The sequence below is a fragment of the Lithobates pipiens genome, unplaced genomic scaffold (genome assembly GCF_037356315.1).
Source record: "Lithobates pipiens isolate NorthernLeopardFrog02 unplaced genomic scaffold, aLitPip1_a1.2 Scaffold_18, whole genome shotgun sequence".
Taxonomy (NCBI): domain Eukaryota; kingdom Metazoa; phylum Chordata; class Amphibia; order Anura; family Ranidae; genus Lithobates; species Lithobates pipiens.
In genome coordinates this window covers 362,676,024-362,696,421 of record NW_027507758.1, presented here as the reverse complement: position 1 = coordinate 362,696,421, position 20,398 = coordinate 362,676,024, and the positions used below count along the sequence as shown (strand labels likewise).

The 20,398-nt window shown below is 45.1% G+C and overlaps 1 protein-coding gene across 2 annotated transcripts in view; it reads right to left on the bottom strand.

Moving 5' to 3' along the window:
• Positions 1-20,398, bottom strand: part of LOC143988185 (uncharacterized) — a 408,289-nt gene that overhangs the window by 246,858 nt on the left and 141,033 nt on the right. Inside the window, exon 4 of one of the 2 annotated variants that reach the window (XR_013276781.1) lies at positions 1,973-4,452. The exons of the other annotated variant lie outside the window; for it this stretch is intronic. The gene's annotated coding sequence lies outside the window, so the exon portion shown is untranslated. Of the gene's footprint in view, positions 1-1,972; positions 4,453-20,398 lie in introns of those variants that run through there. 2 annotated transcript variants of the gene reach the window in all.

Genomic DNA, 20,398 nt, shown 5'->3' with positions numbered 1-20,398 from the left:
ATACTTTTCAATAAGCCAACATTTCTTTATTAAAAATCCTTTTTTTTATTTGTCTTTTGTAATTTTTTGACATTCTGAATTTGGGGTTTTCAGTAGCTGTAAGCCATAATCATCAACATTAAAAGAAAGAAATGCTTGAAATATCTCACTCTGTGTGTAATGGATCTGTATAATATAATATCTGTATAATATAAGACTTTTTGAATTGAATTACTGAAATAAATTAACTTGATGATATTTAAAATTGTATGAGATGCACCTGTAAATACTGTATATAGAACAATATCTATTTATCAATATTGTGACAAATGAGAGCATGGTAAAAGATGTACATGTTTATCCCAGATCTTTACATAAATGGTCCAATAAAGTCAGGCAGGCCAGCATCAGGAACTGGAAGTTAATAAATGATTGGCAAATTAGGAGAGTTGGGTGCCAGTTCCTTTATTTGAGATGTTTCTAGGGTTTATTGCACCTGCATATTTCTATTCAAAACACAGTCCTTGGTCTTCTACATGCCTTGCTAAACTTTCTGGGTCTCTCTCTTACAGAGCTATACTGGCTGGACACTTAAACTTTAAATGTGGCTCCTCGAACCTTGACTTTCTAGTGTTATATTGGTCCTACACTTCAAGGCAGGACAGCTTGGAAATGTTCCTCTGTTGCTTTGCTACTCAGTCACTCACCTTCTCTATGTGGGGGACAACTGTAATTTGCTCCTTGTAGTTCTAAAGTAGATCTCCATAGCAGCCAGTATTTTCAAGGGATCCTCCCAGGGTTAGGGGGTGACCTATCTGGCTACAGCAGATGTAGCATCTCTATATACCAATATAAGTCATGAAGACGCATTACAAGCCACAAGATGGTTACTTAGAAAAATTGGGAGTATGCAATGTAAACAAACAAGGTTCCTCTTGGAATGTTTGGAATATCGTTTGATCCGCCGGGGTGGACCCACTCTTTTGGACCGCGATCCGTGTTGCTGTTCTGGTTAAGGGTCAGGGACACCATACTCCCCATTATTTTGTCATTATCTAATCATATTATGTGATGTTTTATCATGTCTATTATGATTAACCTGATATTCTCTGCTTTTTTAACATCATATCATGCAAACAAAGCTCCTGAAGAAGCGTTGAATATCAGTGAAACATGTTGAGCATGCTAATATAATTGATACAGGGTGAACTGGTATTGCTATCCTTTTCAGTTGCACCCCCTTTATTTGAATAGACAGAGATGTTTTTTTAATATGTTGATGGTAATTTAATAAAATTCCATCTGTTTTATACATTTGTGTCGATTGTTACGTTACCATTAAAGTCCACTAACCTCAACCACAAATTTTTCCACTGGAATTTAAATTGAGCCACGTTTATTTTTGGTAAATCACACTTATTTAAAACAAATAAAAGAGAGAGGCCATGGGGGCTAAATATGCCCCAAGTGTAGCCAATCTACACATGGCCCAATGGGAAGCAGAATCGATATATCAAAAAAGGCCTGGCCAACTAATGATGTAAAAAAGATATATCAATGATATTTTTATTATTTGGATAGGAGACATGGATAGTCTCTTAAAATTTGGACATAATCTTAATTCTAATGATAAGAACATCAAGCCATCATGGGAGATAAATGAATATAAATTCAATTTTCTTGATCCAGAAATTTGGCAAGAAAGAGACCAAATAAAAACTAAAACATATTTTAAAGCAGTGGATAGGAACAGCTACCTTCCCATGGATAGTTGCCATCACAGACCATGGCTTATGAATATTCCTAAAGGCCAATTTATTAGGCTCAGAAGAAACTGCACAGAAATATCAGATTATATACAACAAGCCAAATTAATAGAGGAACATTTCATAAAGAAGGGTTACAAAAGACCTTTCTTACAACAGAAAATAGAAGAAATTGGAAATATTGAAAGGCAAACACTGCTAAGAAATAAAGGGAAAAGAGAACCTAATTATTCAGAAATTCCTTTAATCCTTGATTATAACATTCAATATAGAAAATTGGAAATCATTATTCAAAAAACACTGGAACATTCTATCAGTGAATGACCATCTAGTTCAGTTGCTGCCCATGCCTCCTAGATTCATCTATAGAAAAGCCCCCACACACATCTAGTAGCAAAAAGCATGCTAGACCATCTTTCGAAGAAAACTTTCACTTTTTTTGAAGGAAAAGGCTTTTATCCTTGCAAGAACTGTTATGTCGACATACAAAATTTAGTAAAAGGAAATACAATGAAGTGCAACCACTACAGGGTAGAAATTTAAAATTAGAGAATTCATATCATGCAAAACTGAAATTTATGTTTTGGAATGTCCATTTCACCTCCAGTATGTAGGGAGAGCAAAAAGACCACTCTTGAAACACTTGAGAGAACAACGCTTGAGAGAACACTTTCAAAACATCAAAATAGGTTATCCCAAGCATAGTGTTTCAAAACACTATGCTGAAGGTCATGGGAAGGATCTGTCCTCTCTATGGTTTTGGGGTATAGAGAAGTACAAACCCCACTGGAGAGGGAGCAATTATAAAGTCATTACTTTAAGTAAACTGAAATCTTGTTGGTAGGGATGAGCCGAACACCCCCTGGTTCGGTTCACAGCAGAACATGCAAACAGGCAAAAGATTTGTGGGAACACTGTTAAAGTCTATGGGACGCGAACGTGAAAAAATAAAAAGTGCTAGTTTTAAAGGCTTATATACAAGTTATTGCCATAAAAAAAGTGTTTGGGGACCCGGGGACATGTATCAATGCAAATAAAAAGTTTTAAAAATGTCAATTTTTTCAGGAGCAGTAATTTAAAAAAAGCTTAAAGTGAAACAATAAAAATGAAATATTCCTTTAAATATCATGCCTGGGGGGTGTCCTCAGTATGCCTGTAAACTAGCACATCTTTCCCATGTTTATAACAGTGCCACAGCACAATTAAATTTCTGAAGGAAATAAGTTCATTTAAAACTGATCGTGGCTGTAACATATTGTCGGATCTCGGCAATATAGATAAAAATACCAAAATAAAAAAAAATGGTGTTGGTGTCCCCCCCCCCAAAATCCATACCAGGCCCTTCAGGTCTGGTATGGATATTAAAGGGAACCCTGCACCAAAAAAATTCAACGACGTTGGGTTCTCCCAGGCACTATATACTGTGAACAGCAGTATATATACAATATGGCCTGCCTTATATACTCTGCAGAAAATTGAGCCTTAGGTGTTGGTGGTAACAGAACACTGTAAGCCCTTACAGTTACTCTTGTTGGGCGCAGGAACGGGCCCTGCTGTGAAATATATCAAGAATTGTAATTACACGCCCCTGTTAAACAGGGTCAGAAAAATTGGGCCTTGGGTGGTGGTGGTGTTGCCACAACACTGTAACCCCTCACAGATACTCATGTTGGGCGCAGGAACAGGCCCTGCTGTAAAATATTAGATCAAAAATTGTAATTACCCCCCCCCCCCCCCCTTTTAACTAGGGGGAGAAAAATTGGGCCTTGGGTGGTGGTGGTGCACTAATCCAAAAATATTGTTGGAAGCTAGCATCATAAAGATTGAGGAGGAATAGGAAAGTCAGCATAAGCAGTCTTCAAGGGATTCCACGTCCATAGCAAATGCAATCAGTTACATAAGCCTAAGGTGCTTGATAGCTGCTGATCCAAGACTTATTCATTTTTATGAATGTGAGCCTATCAAAGGAGTCTGTGGACAGGTGCACTATTTGAGCCACTACAAACCCTCCAGCAGCACTGAATGTGCATTCAGAAAGCACACTGGATTCAGGACAGGCCAGAAGCTCAATTGCATATTGAGAAAGTTCTGGCCAGTGGTCCATCCTCAAGACCCAGTAACCCAGTGGATGCTCTGTTGGAAAGGTTTCCAAGTCTGCTCTTGCCCCTGGATATTCCTGCACCATATAATGTAGAAGCTGGTGATGGTTGTTTTAACTGGTCAGACCTTGGTGCTGAGGCCTTAAAAATTGTTTAAAGGCATCGTTCAGCTGGCCACCTTCTCCACCGCTCTTCCTCTGACTGAACAAAGCCTCAACAACACATTATCCAGCTCCAGGAAAGGGTAACCTCTCAGGATCTGGAAATGCGTTGTACAAACCTTTCTTCAAGGCCTTCTGAAGATTTTTCATCCTCTGCTCCCTCTTCAAAAGGCAGGATGAGTTCTGCAACCTTACCCTTGTAACATTGATCAAGAAGGGTTGCCAGCCAGTAATGAAATTCCTTCTGTGTAATGGTAACAATAGAGCAGACTTTTGCCACAGGTAAAAGAATATCACATTCCACTGTGTACAAACCAAAGTCTCTGCCAATAAATTCACATATGTGGGACTAGATAATGGAACCTTAATGAGTCTTCTGAGTAACAGATGGTTCATTCAGAGATTTCACTGCTAATTCCCATGGATGAACTTCCAACTTTCAGCAGGCTTCCGTAACATAAAAAACAAACAAAACCATTGCGCATTATTCACTTAATTTGGTGGTACACTGTGCAATATTAAATAGGTTAATGTTAGCGCACTTATTCATTTAAAACAATTTATTTTTGTGCATCAGTTCACATATATAATTGCAGCTATATTATTTAGTTATCTTATAATATTTATTTCTCACATATTTTAGTATTTATTCACATCAGCACGTTAGTATATTTTTACACAGCCAGTAATGATCCCTCTCCTTGATACCACAAATCTTAGGGTCCTTTCACAGGCTTTGCAGAATCAGCGAGGTGATGCAGCGTAAGTTTGCAGGGTCCACAGGGTCACTAAGGATCACATGACCTGTAACTACCTCATCCCAGCCATGTATAACTCCTTGGGTTTCTGGGAACTTAAAAACAGCCCTTGAAGACTGCTGCTGAGTGTTATCCTCTAGATCAGGGATATCCAATTAGCGGACCTCCAGCTGTTGCAGAACTACAACTCCCATGAGGCATAGAAAGACTTGTAGTTTTGCAACAGCTGGAGGTCCGCTAATTGCTCTAGATCCATGCTGACACAATCCTCCTCCTCCTTTTCTTCCTGTGTGTTTGGTGGGCCTGCAGGAATGCTAGCTGGTTAAAGGGGGCCTTGAGAGGAAAGGAAGTCCTCCTCTTCCTCCCGCTGTTCTGCCTCAAGTGCCCTGTCCACGATTCCATGAAGCGTGTGCTGCAGCAGGAAGACTAGAAGGACAGTGTCACTGATGCATGGATTGTCCCTGCTCACCATCCTTGTGACCTCCTCAAATGGTGACAGGACAGTGCATGCATCCTTGATCAGTAGCCACTGATGTGGCGAAAAGAAGTCAAGCTCCCCTGACCCTATCCTAGTGCCATAATCCCACAGGTACTCATTGATGGCCCTCTGCTGTTTGTGCAGCCACTGCAGAATTGCCAACATTGAGTTCCACCTGTTGGGCATGTCACAAAAGAGGCGGTTGGTGGGCAGGTTGCATTCCCTTTGAATATCAGCCAGCCGAGCACTGGCATTGTATGACCGGCGGAAATGACCACAGATTTTTCTGGCCTGCGTACCCTGGGTACCTGCTCAAGAACCACTGCACCGCTGGGGTAGGGAAATTTGCCTGCTATAATCAATTGATGGTGTACTGATAGGAGACTGGCTGCAAGTACTTGGGACACCTATTGCTATACTTTCATTCCTCTCAGTACAGATTTTTGAGAGGACTGGAGGTATAGTAGGTTTGGAGATCACAGATGAGGAGCAAGGAGAAGTCCGCCTTATTCTTTGATGTGGGTCTTTCAAGTGTTGTTGCCAAGAGACTGCATGGCAGGTGATCGTATGTCTGGTCAAGCATGTGGTGCCCAAGCAGCTGCTGTTCTGGCCACACTTGAACCACTTCAGACATAGGTTGCAAACAGCAATGGTGCAATCTGCTGTACACATGTCAAGAAAGACCCACGCAAAGAAACTTTTAAAAGTCAGTGGGGAGCCAGCAGTGCCCTGCACCTGCGGAGCTTTGCGGTGTGTTGCAATAGGGTGGCTGCCCTTAAGCTGCCCCCTAGAGGACATCCTGCCTCATTGGAGTTGTGCCTCCTCCTCTCTTCTCTCAAGCACCCAAGTACAGGCAGTGACCTCATCATCCCCATTCTCCTTGTCACTGGAGCAAGCTTGGCAGTATGCTGCAGCTGGGGGAACATGACTGCCAGTTTCTTGTCCTTCTGCGGCACCCCCTGTCTCTAGGCTCACATTACTCCCTTACTCCCTTTCTCAACCTGTGAACCAAAATCAGAGCCTTCAAATTGCTGCGCATCCTCCAGCAGCATGTATCCAACACTGTGGTCGAATAATTCCGTGCATGATGTTGGGGCTATGGAAGGAGTGACTGAGGACAAGGAGCCGATGGAAAAGGCCGCGTTGGCAGCTGGGTTGGAAGGCACACTACTCTGAGCCTGGGTGACAGAGGATGAGGAGGACGGCTTTGTTATCCACTCCACCAACTCTTCTGCATGTTGTGATTCAATAACATGGTCAGCAGCAGAAAAATAGGACAAACATGCCCCACAACTACCTGCAGAGGATGCACCATGCCCACGACCACCACTGTTGACTGTAGACACATAGGCTGCTTGCCCTCTTTTTGTGGCCTGTGAGCATCTGCCTCTCTTTGGTGGCATTCCATACATGATGTATTTTTTGTTTTGCAACACCACACTATTATGTATTAGATACTATGTACACCGCCTGAAGTGTATTAGAAACTGTACAATGGATGCACTGTATCGTCTACTGTGTACACCACCAGAAGTATAGTAGAAAATATACACACTGTATTAGATACTGTAGTACTGAAGTACAGAAACAGTACACCACCGAATGCACTGTAGACATAGGCTACACTGGATGTATAATTTAATTTATATATATATATATATATTGTAGACATGTCACTGGAGAAGTGGTTGAGGGGGTGTACATCTCACCTAGGTTGCTACACAGTGTGAGATGGTAAGTCCAGGATGGATCAGTTTCTCAGCAGCAATATGCTGCTGAGTTGTTATTTAATCTTGCCGGGCCTGGGTTTATATGGAATGGCAGGTAGGTTTGGTAGAGGGACCTGTCATTCCACACCCCCCATCCCTTGTTCCAGTTCTGGGTTTTGGATCAGGTGAGCTTTGATCCTAATTAGCCTGGGAAGGTAAAGGCTCTGCGGGCCTGCAGGTGTTCGCTCTCAGCCAGGGAAACGAACAGTCTGTGTGTTTGAGGAAGCTGCAAGCACAGCCACTGCTGGAGCTCAAATCCACCCTGCGATATCCAGGGGAAAGACGCTGTGTTTATAAGTGTCAGATAGGTGAGAAGAACCTGTTTAGTAAGCGCCCAGCCGGGCTAGGTTGTTTGTTTTGTTATTATTTTGTTCCTGTTATACACAAGAAGCACGGTGTTGCTGTATATTTTGTTTGTTGGACTGTTTGTACCACGAATAAACGCCAAGGTCTGCTTTATAAAGTCCAAGTCTGCTGTGAACTGTGTCCAAACACACCCTACCCCGGGAAGATCCCTTACAATTGGTGGAGGTAGCGGGCAACACGGTTGCTAGGGGCAACGGTGTGGACAGACTTGGCTACAGCTGCTGATGTCCTGGGTGAAAGCTGCAACTACACTCCAAGAACAGTCCAGCAACATGGAGGAGATGCTGAAGCAGTTTATGCAAGTGAGTTTGCAACAACAGCAGGCTCAGACAGAGGCCAATAGACGACATGAACAGTCCATGGCTGCACAACAGCAGATGCATAAGGAAGAGTTGCAAGCTTTGCGCCAAAGCCAACAACAACTTATCGAGCACCTGATAGTAAATCGAGAGGCGCCTGTGGTTGCTAATCCACCCACAGTGATGGGAGCCGCTCCAGAGATTTTTTTTGGGAGAAGGACTGTGCAGAAAGCGCTGCAAAAGATGACTGCTGAGGACGATGTTGAGGCCTATCTAACAGTATTTGAGCACGTGGCTGAGCGAGAGAAGTTACCAGCCGCTGAGTGGGCAGAGGTAATTGCGCCCTATTTAACAGGTGAACCTCAAAAGGCCTACTATGACCTCAGTGAGCAAGAGGTTAAGGACTATACTCGGCTAAAAGAGGAGATACTTGCCCGACTAGGAGTTACTACTGCAGTCCGTGCCCGGAGGGTACGCAACTGGAGCTACAGTCTGGACAAATCAGCGAGGTCCCAGATGTATGACCTAATCCATTTGGCAAGAAAGTGGTTGGAGCCAGACACTTCTACTCCTGCACAAATCCTAGAGAAGGTCGTGATGGATCGCTACCTCCGAGCGCTTCCTACTGACCTGCAACGCTGGGTGGGACAAGGTGATCCTAAGAATGCAAACAAACTTGTCAACCTTGTGGAGAGGTTCCAGGCGACTGAGGACTACCTCCGTGATGTTCCTGCAGCATCTTCACCTCCCCGGAGCGCCAGATCTGTGCCGTCAGCTGGTAAGAGACTTCCATCTATTGGGGGAGTGTGGAGGGGTGCTGATGGAGGGAAAAGGGCTCAAGTGGTGTCTCAGGGACAAAAGACTGGTGATGGTCCCGGGTGGCTAAGGGGCTCTGAAAAGGACTCCTTGCCAAAGAGACCAGGCCCTATCCAGTGTTGGAGATGCCATGAGGCGGGACACGTGTCTGCCCATTGCCCTCTTACCACTGAACCCATGGAGTGTGACGCTAGCCGGCGTCAGTCGCTGTTTGCGGAACCATCTTGTGCTGCAGTTCCTGGACTAGAGACTGAACCGCAAATCTGCAATATTACCATCAATGACCTTCCCGTTGAGGCGTTAATGGACTCGGGAAGCCTTGTAACCTTGGTGCATGCTAGCCTGGTGGCTGGGGACTTAGAGTCTAAAAAGCATATGAGTGTTGTGTGCATACATGGTGATACCAAAGTGTACCCTATAGTGCTGGCTAAAGTCGGGACTGAACAAGGCACCGTACAATATGAAGTGGGTGTGGTAAAAAACCTCATGCATAATGTAATATTGGGGCGCGATTTTCCATTATTCTGGGCTCTCTGGGAAAAAAGAAAAATCCCCAAAAGGAGTGGGGATACCTCTAAGGGGGTTGCTTTGTCCCCTGTGAATGATAGAAGTGTGCAGGATGAAAATGATTGTTCTCCTTTGCAGGTCCTGGCTGGGGAGGAGGAGGCTCCTCCCACTGAGCAAAATATACTAGACTTAGAGGTGTCTAGGGATAATTTTGGCGCTGCACAATTACAGGACCCCACTCTCAAAAATGCGAGAGAGCAGGTTGCTGTTATGAATGGGGTACCTCAGGAACCAGATGCTGAAAAAAGATTTCCACATTTTTCGGTGACTAATGATCTTTTCTATAGAGTCAATAAGGTTAAGGATGAGATTGTGGAACAGCTTCTGGTACCTAAGCCGTACCGGCATCAGGTGCTTGACATGGCACATAACCATGTTCTTGGGGGACACTTGGGGACTGACAAAACGCGAGAGAGGGTTCTCCAGAGGTTTTTTTGGCCGGCGATATATGATGACATTAAAAAATACTGCGAGTCGTGCCCCACATGACAGGTTAGTGCCCCAGTGTCACATTTTCGCAGTCCTTTGGTTTCGCTCCCTATTATAGAGGTGCCTTTTGAGCGTATTGCCATGGATTTAGTGGGTCCCGTGGTAAAGTCAGCTAGAGGACACCAGTATATTTTGGTAGTCATAGATTATGCGACCCGCTATCCTGAGGCTGTACCCTTAAGAAACACTGCATCTAAAACAATTGCACGTGAGTTGTTTTATATGTTCTCTAGGACTGGGATCCCCAAAGAAATCCTAACTGACCAAGGTACGCCATTTATGTCAAAACTGATGAAGGAATTATGCAAACTATTTAAAGTCTCACACATCTGTACCTCTGTATACCACCCCCAGACGGACGGATTGGTGGAGAGATTTAATAAAACTTTGAAACATATGTTGAAGAAAGTGGTGGGAAAAGATGGTCGTGACTGGGATCATTTATTGCCCTACCTCATGTTTGCTATTAGGGAGGTGCCCCAAGCATCCACAGGGTTCTCACCATTCGAGTTGGTCTATGGTCGTCACCCTAGGGGTCTACTGGACATTGCAAAAGAGACATGGGAGAGTGAGTCCACCCCATACAAGAGTGTTATTGAGCATGTAGCACAAATGCAGGACCGTATAGCCACTGTAATGCCCTTGGTAAGGGAACACCTCCAGAGAGCTCAAGAGGCCCAAAGTAGAATTTACAACCGGTCCGCAAGAATCAGGACATTCAACCCAGGCGATAGGGTCCTTATACTAGTCCCCACTGTTGAGAGTAAATTCTTAGCGAAGTGGCAAGGTCCTTATGAAATTGTTGAAAAGATCAGTGAGGTGAACTACAAGGTGCACCAACCAGGTAGAAGGAAGCCTTTCCAAGTTTATCACATAAACTTGATCAAGCCCTGGAAAGACAGGGAATCCTTGGTGGCGACAAATACTGTTAATAATTTGTCACCACCAATCCCTCCAGTCAAGGTAGGTGATGCTCTATCAGTGTCACAGAAACAGGAGGCTCTGGAATTTTTACAGAAAAACAAAAACAAGTTCTCTGACCTCCCAGGGCGTACCCACCTCATCCATCATCACATTGAAACTGAGCCTAGAAGCAGAGTAAACCTAAAGCCCTATAGGATACCGGAGGCACGTAGGAAAGCCGTATCTGCCGAGGTAAAACGTATGCTTGATCTGGGGGTAATTGAGGTGTCACAGAGTGAATGGTCCAGCCCGATTGTGCTAATCCCAAAGCCCAATGGAACTTGGAGGTTCTGTAACGATTTCAGAAAGTTGAATGAGATCTCCAAGTTCGATGCTTATCCTATGCCCAGGGTAGATGAGTTGATTGAGAAGTTAGGTAACGCCAGGTACATAACCACCCTCGATCTCACAAAGGGCTACTGGCAGATTCCACTTTCTGGCGAGGCTAAAAAGAAAACTGCATTCTCCACCCCTGATGGGCTATTCCAGTATGTAGTGATGCCATTCGGGTTACATGGAGCGCCTGCAACTTTCCAGAGGTTGATGGACTTGATTCTGCGACCACATCGGGATTACTCAGCCGCCTACCTCGATGATGTGGTCATTTTTAGCCCTGATTGGGAAAGTCACCTCTGTAAGGTACAGGCCGTGTTGGATACCATAAGTGATGCAGGGTTGACCATAAATGCCGAGAAGTGTGCTCTAGCCCTAGAAGAGGCCAAATATCTGGGCTACATTGTTGGGAGAGGATTGATTAAGCCACAGCTAAATAAAATTGAGGCAATACAGAATTGGCCTAGACCCCTGACAAGGAAACAGGTTAGAGCTTTCCTGGGTATTACCGGTTATTACCGTAGATTTGTGCCGAACTTTGCCTCAGTTGCTGCTCCACTAACTGACTTGACAAAGGGCGGAAAGACAGCAATGGTCACGTGGACCCCAGAGGCCGAGAAGGCTTTCCAAAGCCTTAAGTCTGCCTTGTGCCAACCACCTGTGTTAGTTACCCCCAATTTCAGGCGAGAATTTCTGGTCCAGACAGATGCCTCTAACACAGGCTTAGGTGCAGTACTCTCACAAGTAGTGAATGGTGAGGAGCATCCAGTGACGTACTTGAGTAGAAAACTAACCCCGGCCGAAAAAAATTATGCCATTGTGGAGCGAGAATGTTTGGCAGTGAAGTGGGCCCTAGAATCTTTAAAGTATTACTTGCTAGGCAGGAAATTCAAGTTGGTGACAGACCATGCCCCCCTAACATGGATGAAGTTAAACAAGGAGAGAAATGCAAGAGTGACTAGATGGTTTCTGTCCTTACAAAACTTTAATTTCACTGTGGAACACAGGCCAGGGAAATTACAGGCAAATGCTGACGCATTGTCGAGGGTGAGTTGTCTGTGGGGACAAAAGGCTCAGCCCTCCGGTCTGAAAAAGAGGGGGGGGATATGTAGACATGTCACTGGAGAAGTGGTTGAGGGGGTGTACATCTCACCTAGGTTGCTACACAGTGTGAGATGGTAAGTCCAGGATGGATCAGTTTCTCAGCAGCAATATGCTGCTGAGTTGTTATTTAATCTTGCCGGGCCTGGGTTTATATGGAATGGCAGGTAGGTTTGGTAGAGGGACCTGTCATTCCACACCCCCCATCCCTTGTTCCAGTTCTGGGTTTTGGATCAGGTGAGCTTTGATCCTAATTAGCCTGGGAAGGTAAAGGCTCTGCGGGCCTGCAGGTGTTCGCTCTCAGCCAGGGAAACAAACAGTCTGTGTGTTTGAGGAAGCTGCAAGCACAGCCACTGCTGGAGCTCAAATCCACCCTGCGATATCCAGGCGAAAGACGCTGTGTTTATAAGTGTCAGATAGGTGAGAAGAACCTGTTTAGTAAGCGCCCAGCCGGGCTAGGTTGTTTGTTTTGTTATTATTTTGTTCCTGTTATACACAAGAAGCACGGTGTTGCTGTATATTTTGTTTGTTGGACTGTTTGTACCACGAATAAACGCCAAGGTCTGCTTTATAAAGTCCAAGTCTGCTGTGAACTGTGTCCAAACACACCCTACCCCGGGAAGATCCCTTACAATATATATATTATATATATATATATAAAATACTTAATAGCTCCACGGGATTAAGTGCATAAACCGTTTAACCGCTTAAGGACTGCCTCACGCCGATGCACATCGGCAGAATGGCATGGCTGGGCACAAGCATGTACAGGTACGTTGCTCTTTTTTACATTATAGCAAAATGTAAAAAAGAATGCGTTTTAAAAAATTGTTGCTCTTTTTTTGTTTATAGCGCAAAAAATAAAAACCGCAGGGGTGATCAAATACCACCAAAAGAAAGCTCTATTTGTGGGAAAAGAAGGACGCCAATTTTGTATCGGAGCCACGTCGCACGACCGCACAAGTGTCAGTTAAAGCGATGCAGTGCCGAATCGCAAAAAGGGGCTTGGTCCTTTAGCTGGAAAATGGTCCGGGGCTTAAGTGGTTAAACTTGAAACAGAAGGGCTTTTATTTGCAAGCAAATCAAAAATAAGGCTTTCTTCAGCACACAGGTCAAAACATATAAACCAAAGGCCGCTTATCTTCAGCATAAAATAAAGTCAGTTTATTTTCAGCACAAAACAAATTAAAGGAAAGACATATACAGTTTTGTGGCCGGGTCTTCACCCCAGTTTGAGAGTCCTTATCGAATCTTTAGCAGCCTCCAGACAGAAACACAGCTCATCAGACAGGTGTAATCGCTTACTCCTCCTCACTACTTCCTGTCTTTTATGAGCTGTTTTCTGGAGGCCCTTAACCCCATGTGTGCTCAATCCCTGTTGTCAGGGGTGGAGGCTATTTCCTATCCGAATACCACTTCACAGCCTCCCAAATTCCGGGTCCCAAATAACTCTCTTATTAAGATAGAGAGGACTGTGAGTCAGTCCTCTCCTGATTGATTCTAATCCCAGAATCCCTCACCCATTCTGGGTGACCTCCTGAACACTACTGTGACTCCCTTAAAAGGGACCACAACCCAAATACTGGTGCTATATAGCACCCGTCCAGGACCCAACCCTGGCGTCCTGTACATATCCCTGCCTCAACGCAGAGGTGTTGGAGGCACTACTTGACATCATACAATGGAACCGGGCTTGTGCTCTACCACGAAATTGAACTCCTATTTAGAAAAACTATGGGGGACTAGGGATGAGCCGAACTACCCCCCATCCCCCCCCCCCCCGTTCGGTTTGCATCAGAACATGCGAACAGACAAAAAATTTGTTTGAACACAGGAACACCGTTAAAGTCTATGGGACACGAGCATGAATAATCAAAAGGGCTACTACCCACAATGTACCCTAGGTACTTGGCTTCCTCCACCCCAATTGCACATTTCTCCAGATTGATGGTGAATCCTGCTCTTCTCAAGGAGTCTACGACTGCCTGAACTCGGGGAAGATTGGAAGATTGGATCAGTGCTGAAAATGCCATTTAGGTAAACAGAAGCATACCGTTGATGTGGACGCAAAGTTTTTTCCATGGCCCTTTGAAACATAGCAGGGGCAGAGTGTAGACCAAATGGCATTCTTTTGTATTGGAAGTGGCCTTCTGGGGTGGAGAAGGCGGTTTTCTCCCTGGCTTCCTTGGTCAGGGGAATCTGCCAGTACCCTTTTGTGAGGTCCAGCTTGGTGATATACCTGACAGGACCCAACCTCTCAATTAGCTCATCTACCCTTGGCATGGGATAAGCATCAAACTTGGAGATTTCATTAAGTTTTCTAAAGTCATTGCAGAAGCAGAGAGTGCCGTTGGGTTTGGGTACCAACACAATTGGACTTGACCACTCGCTCTGCGACTCTTAAATGACATCAAGCTCAAGCATTCTTTTGACCTCTTCAGACACTGCCACTCTACGAGCTTCTGGGATACGGTAAGGCTTTAACCAAATTTTTATATTGGGCTTGGTTACAATGTCATGCTCGATGATGTTGGTGAGACCCGGCACCTCTGAAAACATTTCCCCATGTACCCATTAGGGTAGCAGCAACCTGAACCAGGTCGATCCCTGCATGGTCTCCTGACTGTACCGATACCACCGCGGATACCTGTTCTCTGTCTCTCCAGAGTTTCAACAAATTTACGTGACAGATCTGGTATGGTTTTCTTTTCCCTGGCTGGGGTACCTTGTAGTTAACCTCCTCCACTTTTTCTACTACCTCAAACAGACCTTGCCACTTGACCAAGAATTTGCTCTCCAATGTGGGTATTAGGACAGCCACCCGGTCTCCTACTTGAAACTGTCTAATTTTAGCTGACTGGTTATACACCCTTCTTTGGGAATCCTGAGCCTTCTGCAGGTGCTCCCTCACCAGTGGCATCACCTTAGCCACCCTCTCTCGCACTTGAGAGATATGCTTTACCACGGTTTTGTTCGGTGAGGACTCACTTTCCCACATTTCCTTTACTAGATCGAGCAACCCCTGGTGCTTTCAGCCATAGACAAGCTCAAATGGTGAGAAGCCCGTGGACGATTGTGGAACCTCCTGGATGGCAAACAAGAGGGCAGGGAGTAACATATCTGTCATAAACTAGATGTGACTAGAACTGTGTGACTGCGACAGAGTGAACCAGACATAAATAGGTGAAAGTTTATTAAAGTAAATGCATATAAATGTGAACACACCACCATACAAACTGAGTGAACAAACCAAACAACCAAACAGTGATGATAAACAAACTAACCAGAATATGGAGCAAAAGGGAGTACTGGAATCGTAGTCAAGCTGGGCCAGGGTCATAAACAGGAGGTCAGCAGATGGGGGGGACAAGGAGAAAGGGATCAGGTTGCAGGACAAGGTTCCAGGGATGCAGGAATAGACAGGATCAGGTACAACAGGTTCAGAATGCAGGAATCAAGGTTCAGGATCAGGCAACAGATAAACAGGCTGCAGGTCAGGGCACAAGGGCAATACCAGGGCAAGGTGTGTGTGCACTTGCCAGGTATTTATACAATGGCTGCTATCAGTCATGCGACGCCTGATTGCAGAAGGTAATACCTGCTCCACACTGCCAGGATCCCTCCGCTGGTGGACGCCAGTACTGTGGCCCAAAGATGACATAATTCCAGCAGGGAAAAGCTCTGACAGCTCCAAACTGCCAGGAGACACCTGGTGGTGGATCTCAGTACTGCACGCCAAATGATCGATATTACCAGCAGAGGAAACCTTTCCTGACAGTACCCTCCGGGCGTTCCAACTAACAGTTGCTGGGGAAAGTCAATGACATCAAGCCGGGCCATGAGCAAAGTCGCATCAGGTTGGGCAATAAGTATGTCAAGCTGGATAGCAGGCACAGGAACCTCAAGCTGAGTAGCAGGCACATCGAACTGGGCAACAGGCACATTAAGCTGGGCAGCCGTCACGGGCACATCAAGTGGAGTAGCAGGCAAATCAAGCTGGGCAGCAGGCACATCAAGCGGGGCAGCAGGCATGGGCACATCAAGCGGGGCAGCAGGCACATCAAGCTGGGTAGCAGGCACGGGCACTTCAAGCTGGGCGGCAGGCATGGGCACTTCAAGCTGGGCGGCAGGCATGGGCACTTCAAGCTGGGCGGCAGGCATGGGCACTTCAAGCTGGGCGGCAGGCATGGGCACTTCAAGCTGGGCGGCAGGCACATCAAGCTGGGCAGCAGGCACATCAAGCTGGGCAGCAGGCAGCAGGCACATCAAGCGAGGCAGCAGGCACATCAAGCTGGGTAGCAGGCACGGGCACTTCAAGTTGGGCAGCAGGCATGGGCACTTCAAGCTGGGCAGCAGGCACTTCAAGCTGGGCAGCAGGCACATCAAGCTGGGCAGCAGGCATGGGCACATCAAGCGAGGCAGCAGGCACATCAAGCTGGGTAGCAGGCACGGGCACTTCAAGCTGGGCAGCAGGCACTTCAAGCTGGGCAGCAGGCACATCAAGCTGGGCAGCGGGTATGGGCACATCAGGTTGGGAATCAGGCACTTCAAGCTGGGCAGGAGGCATATCAAGTGGGGCACCAGGCACATCAAGCTGGGCAGCAGGCACATCAAGCTGGGCAGCAGGCACATCAAGCTGGGCAGCAGGCACATCAAGCTGGGCAGCAGGCATGGGCACATCAAGCTGGGCAGCAGGCACATCAACCTGGGCAGCAGTAATGGGCACTTCAAGCTGGGCAGCAGGCACTTCAAGCTGGGCAGCAGGCACGGGCACATCAACCTGGGCAGCAGTAACCGGCACTTCAAGCTGGGCAGCAGGCACTTCAAGCTGGGCAGCAGACACGGGCACTTCAAATGGAGCAGCAGGTACATCAAGCTGGGCAGCAGGCACTTCAGGCCCAGGAAATGGGCAACGCACCTTTCAGACCAGGAATCTGGCTCTGGTTCTTTGGGCTGGAATGCTGGTTCTCCGGGCTGGAACCCTGGCTCTGGCACTCCGGGCTGGAACCCTGGCTCTGGCACTCCGGGCTGGAACTCAGGCGCCTCCGGCTGGAACAACGAGCACCTCTGGCTGGAACTCAGGCACCGGAAATTCAAGCTGGGACAGATTGGTGTGTGTGTGGAGGCAGGTTGGGTTAATGGCAGGATCGTTTTGGTTGGGAAAAACTTTTGTTTTTTTCTTTGGCTTAGCCACTGAAGCTCTGTAGGTGACTGCAGGACTGTAGGTAAGGGGTGCAGCAGACTGGAAAGGAGGATTGGGATATGGCAGAGGAGAGGTAACAGTAGCTGGGGGAAGATCTTGTGGGTTTTTAGGCAGCGGAGAAGAGGCAGGTGGGTTGAATGCAGGATAAGTACAGGGTATGTGTATTTGGTTGGGAGCAGCGTGTACTGGGCTGCAACTGAGGTTGACATGGCTGATGGGGAAACATACATTTGGGTAGGCTGGTGTCTGATGGCAGAGGTGGTTTGTTTGGCTGGGGCTGATTGCACCATGTCAGACCATGCTGAAAGTATAGGTTGTACAAACTGTAGTTTTAAGTCTCCCTGTCTAACAAAAGACTGAGCAGACACAATGCACTCAGCAATCACCTGTGGGGAACAGGCTGAGTAGTGTTCACAAAATCAGCAGGATCATCTTCAAAAAGCCATACTAAGGATACGACCTGATTCATATTAAAAGGAGGAGTGAAATCATCATGGCCATCTGGGATACAGGGCAGAGCCAGCTCAGTACAGATCTTGATCAAAGGCTGCACCTCCCCAAACAATACATAACCCTGATTGACCAGGGAGTGTGTCAAACGGATAGCTGCAAACAACTGGTCACTAGACCATCCTTTCAAAGCCTGGCGGCAATAATCACTACTTTCGGATGCCAGCAGAGAAAAATAAATAACCTCATCACCATTCATGTTTGCAACCAAACTGAAGCAAAATGGTTCTCCTGTGCAGCCACTTCTGGTCAGGGATGGCCCTGGTATTCTGTCATAAAATAGATGTAACCAGAACTGTGTGACTGTGACAGAGTGAACCAGACAGAAATAGGTGAAAGTAAGTTTATTAAAGTAAATGCATATAAATGTGAACACACCACCAATATAAACTAGACGTATGCATTCGTTTTCATCTGAATGCATTTTCCTCCGAATTTCAAGTATTTTCGTTATCATTTTAACAAACGATAACGAAAGTGCAGAATCCAAAAAACAAAACATCCGACATAAATAAATGCTTTATTTTCATTTTCGTTATGACAACAGTTAGATATAGATAGGAGATTCGACATGATGCTGACAAAAACAATCTGTGTCTATCTAACCTGTGGTCGAATGTGCCTAACCTTAACTCTATTAGTCCAGGATTATTCTACATAGAGAGAAAAGATTTGACAGAGAGAGAAAAGATTCGACAGAGAGAGAAAAGATTCGACAGAGAGAGAAAAGATTCGACAGAGAGAGAAAAGATCCCTGCTGGAATTGGCTGGGGGAAGGAAAATAAAAATAATGATGATGATGAATGTTATTGGCCGATTGTAACCAAAGAGGAGGAACAGTAAAATAGCTAGAACTAAGTACACACGTTGAGCCAACTTACTTTCACTTACGATTGCTAGCAGAGAGAGACACACACACTGAATCATTTTAGCAGACAGTCAATCTTAGCTGGTCCGTTTGTCAGAGAACCTAAATTATTTAGCAATTAAGCATAAGCACAGCAGCAGAACAATAGTGAAGCAAGCTACAGTTCAACTTAACTTTTTCATAATAATCTGCTTCTATTGTGTTAGTGTTGTGAACCTGATAGTGATACTAGTGTTGCTAGTGTTGTGATAGCCTCAGAGGCTGCCCATGTTGTGGCGGGGGGGGGGGTTATTGTTATAGATTGAGATTCTATATACCCTATCTTGTTACCTGTCCGATCAGTGATCACTATCAGCAGTCCATTTTCTGTTTGAACTATATACCTTCAACATGAACGACAAAGATTCGACAAAGCAGCGAAAAACATAAAAACGTCAAATCTTTGGCTTATGGTGTCTGTCGAAAGTTCTAAGAAGATTTGATGGAGCAGCTAAACTATACAGAGTCATACAGTTTAGCTGCTCCGTCAAATCTTCTTTGAACATTCGACAGACACCATAAGTCTTCAATGACAGATTCAACCTTAATTTGGATTTTCGGACGAATGCAATTTTTAACGAAAAACTAAATAAATAAGAACGAATTTCGGCAGTAACTAAATGTATTTTTCGGAGGAAAGTGAAATTCTGATGCAAAATATTTCAGTGTGCAGATGTCTAATACAAACTGAGTGAACAAACCAAACAACCAAACAGTGATGATAAACTAACCAGCATATGTAGCAAAAGGGAGTACCAGAATCGTAGTCAAGCCAGGCCAGGGTCATAATCAGGAGGTCAGCAGATGGGGGGGACAAGGAGAAAGGGATCAGGTTGCAGGACAATGTTCCAGGGATGCAAGAATAGACAGGGTCGGGTACAACAGGTTCATGATGCAGGATGCAGGAATCAAGGTTCAGGATCAGGCAACAGATAAACAGGCTGCAGGTCAGGGCACAAGGACAATACCAGGGCAAGGTGTGTGCACTTGCCGGGTATTTATACAATGGCTGCTATCAGTCATGTGACGCCCGATTGCAGAAGGCAATACTTGCTCCACACTGCTAGGATCCCTCCGCTGGTGGACGCCAGTACTGCGACCCAAAGATGACATCATTCCAGCAGGGAAAAGCTCTTCTGACAGCCCCAAACTGCCAGGAGACACCTGCTGGTGGATCTCAGTACTGCACGCCAAATGATCGATATTACCAGCGGAGGGAACCTTTCCTGACAATATCCCAATTCTTCCTGTATTTTTGGACCACTCTTTTTAACATGGACTTTAGAGTTTTATTAAACCTTATATTTATTTTATTTTTATTTTATTTTATTTATTTTTTATTTGTATTTATTTTATTTCATTTTTATTTATTTTTATTTTATTTTTATTTTCCAATGTATTTTTATTTATTTTATTTTTCATTTTTATTCTATTTTATTTCTGTGTTTAATATATTGGATTCTGCTCTTCATACTACATATTGTATTCCAATTTTATTTGCATTTGTCTTTTCTGTATATTTAGACGTTTTGTAGTTATCACCAGTCGTTGATTCCCATTATGTTTATTTAGTAACTACAAAGTCTTTTGATACTTTAAATGAGGCTGTGCGGCTGTTATCTTTTCCGCTTGTATAACTAAGCCCACTTGTCATCAATTAGGAAATCAAGCTCTCAATGAGTTTTCACTGTTCCTATAGTTAACCCTTGTGTATTTAGTCCGGCCAGTCTCCAAAGCCTTGAAAAAGTCACCTGATTGTGACACAACGCGTCGGGAGGAGCCAGATGGCAACATTTCCAGTCACGGCTGAGACAGAAAGTTCTTGTTATAATGC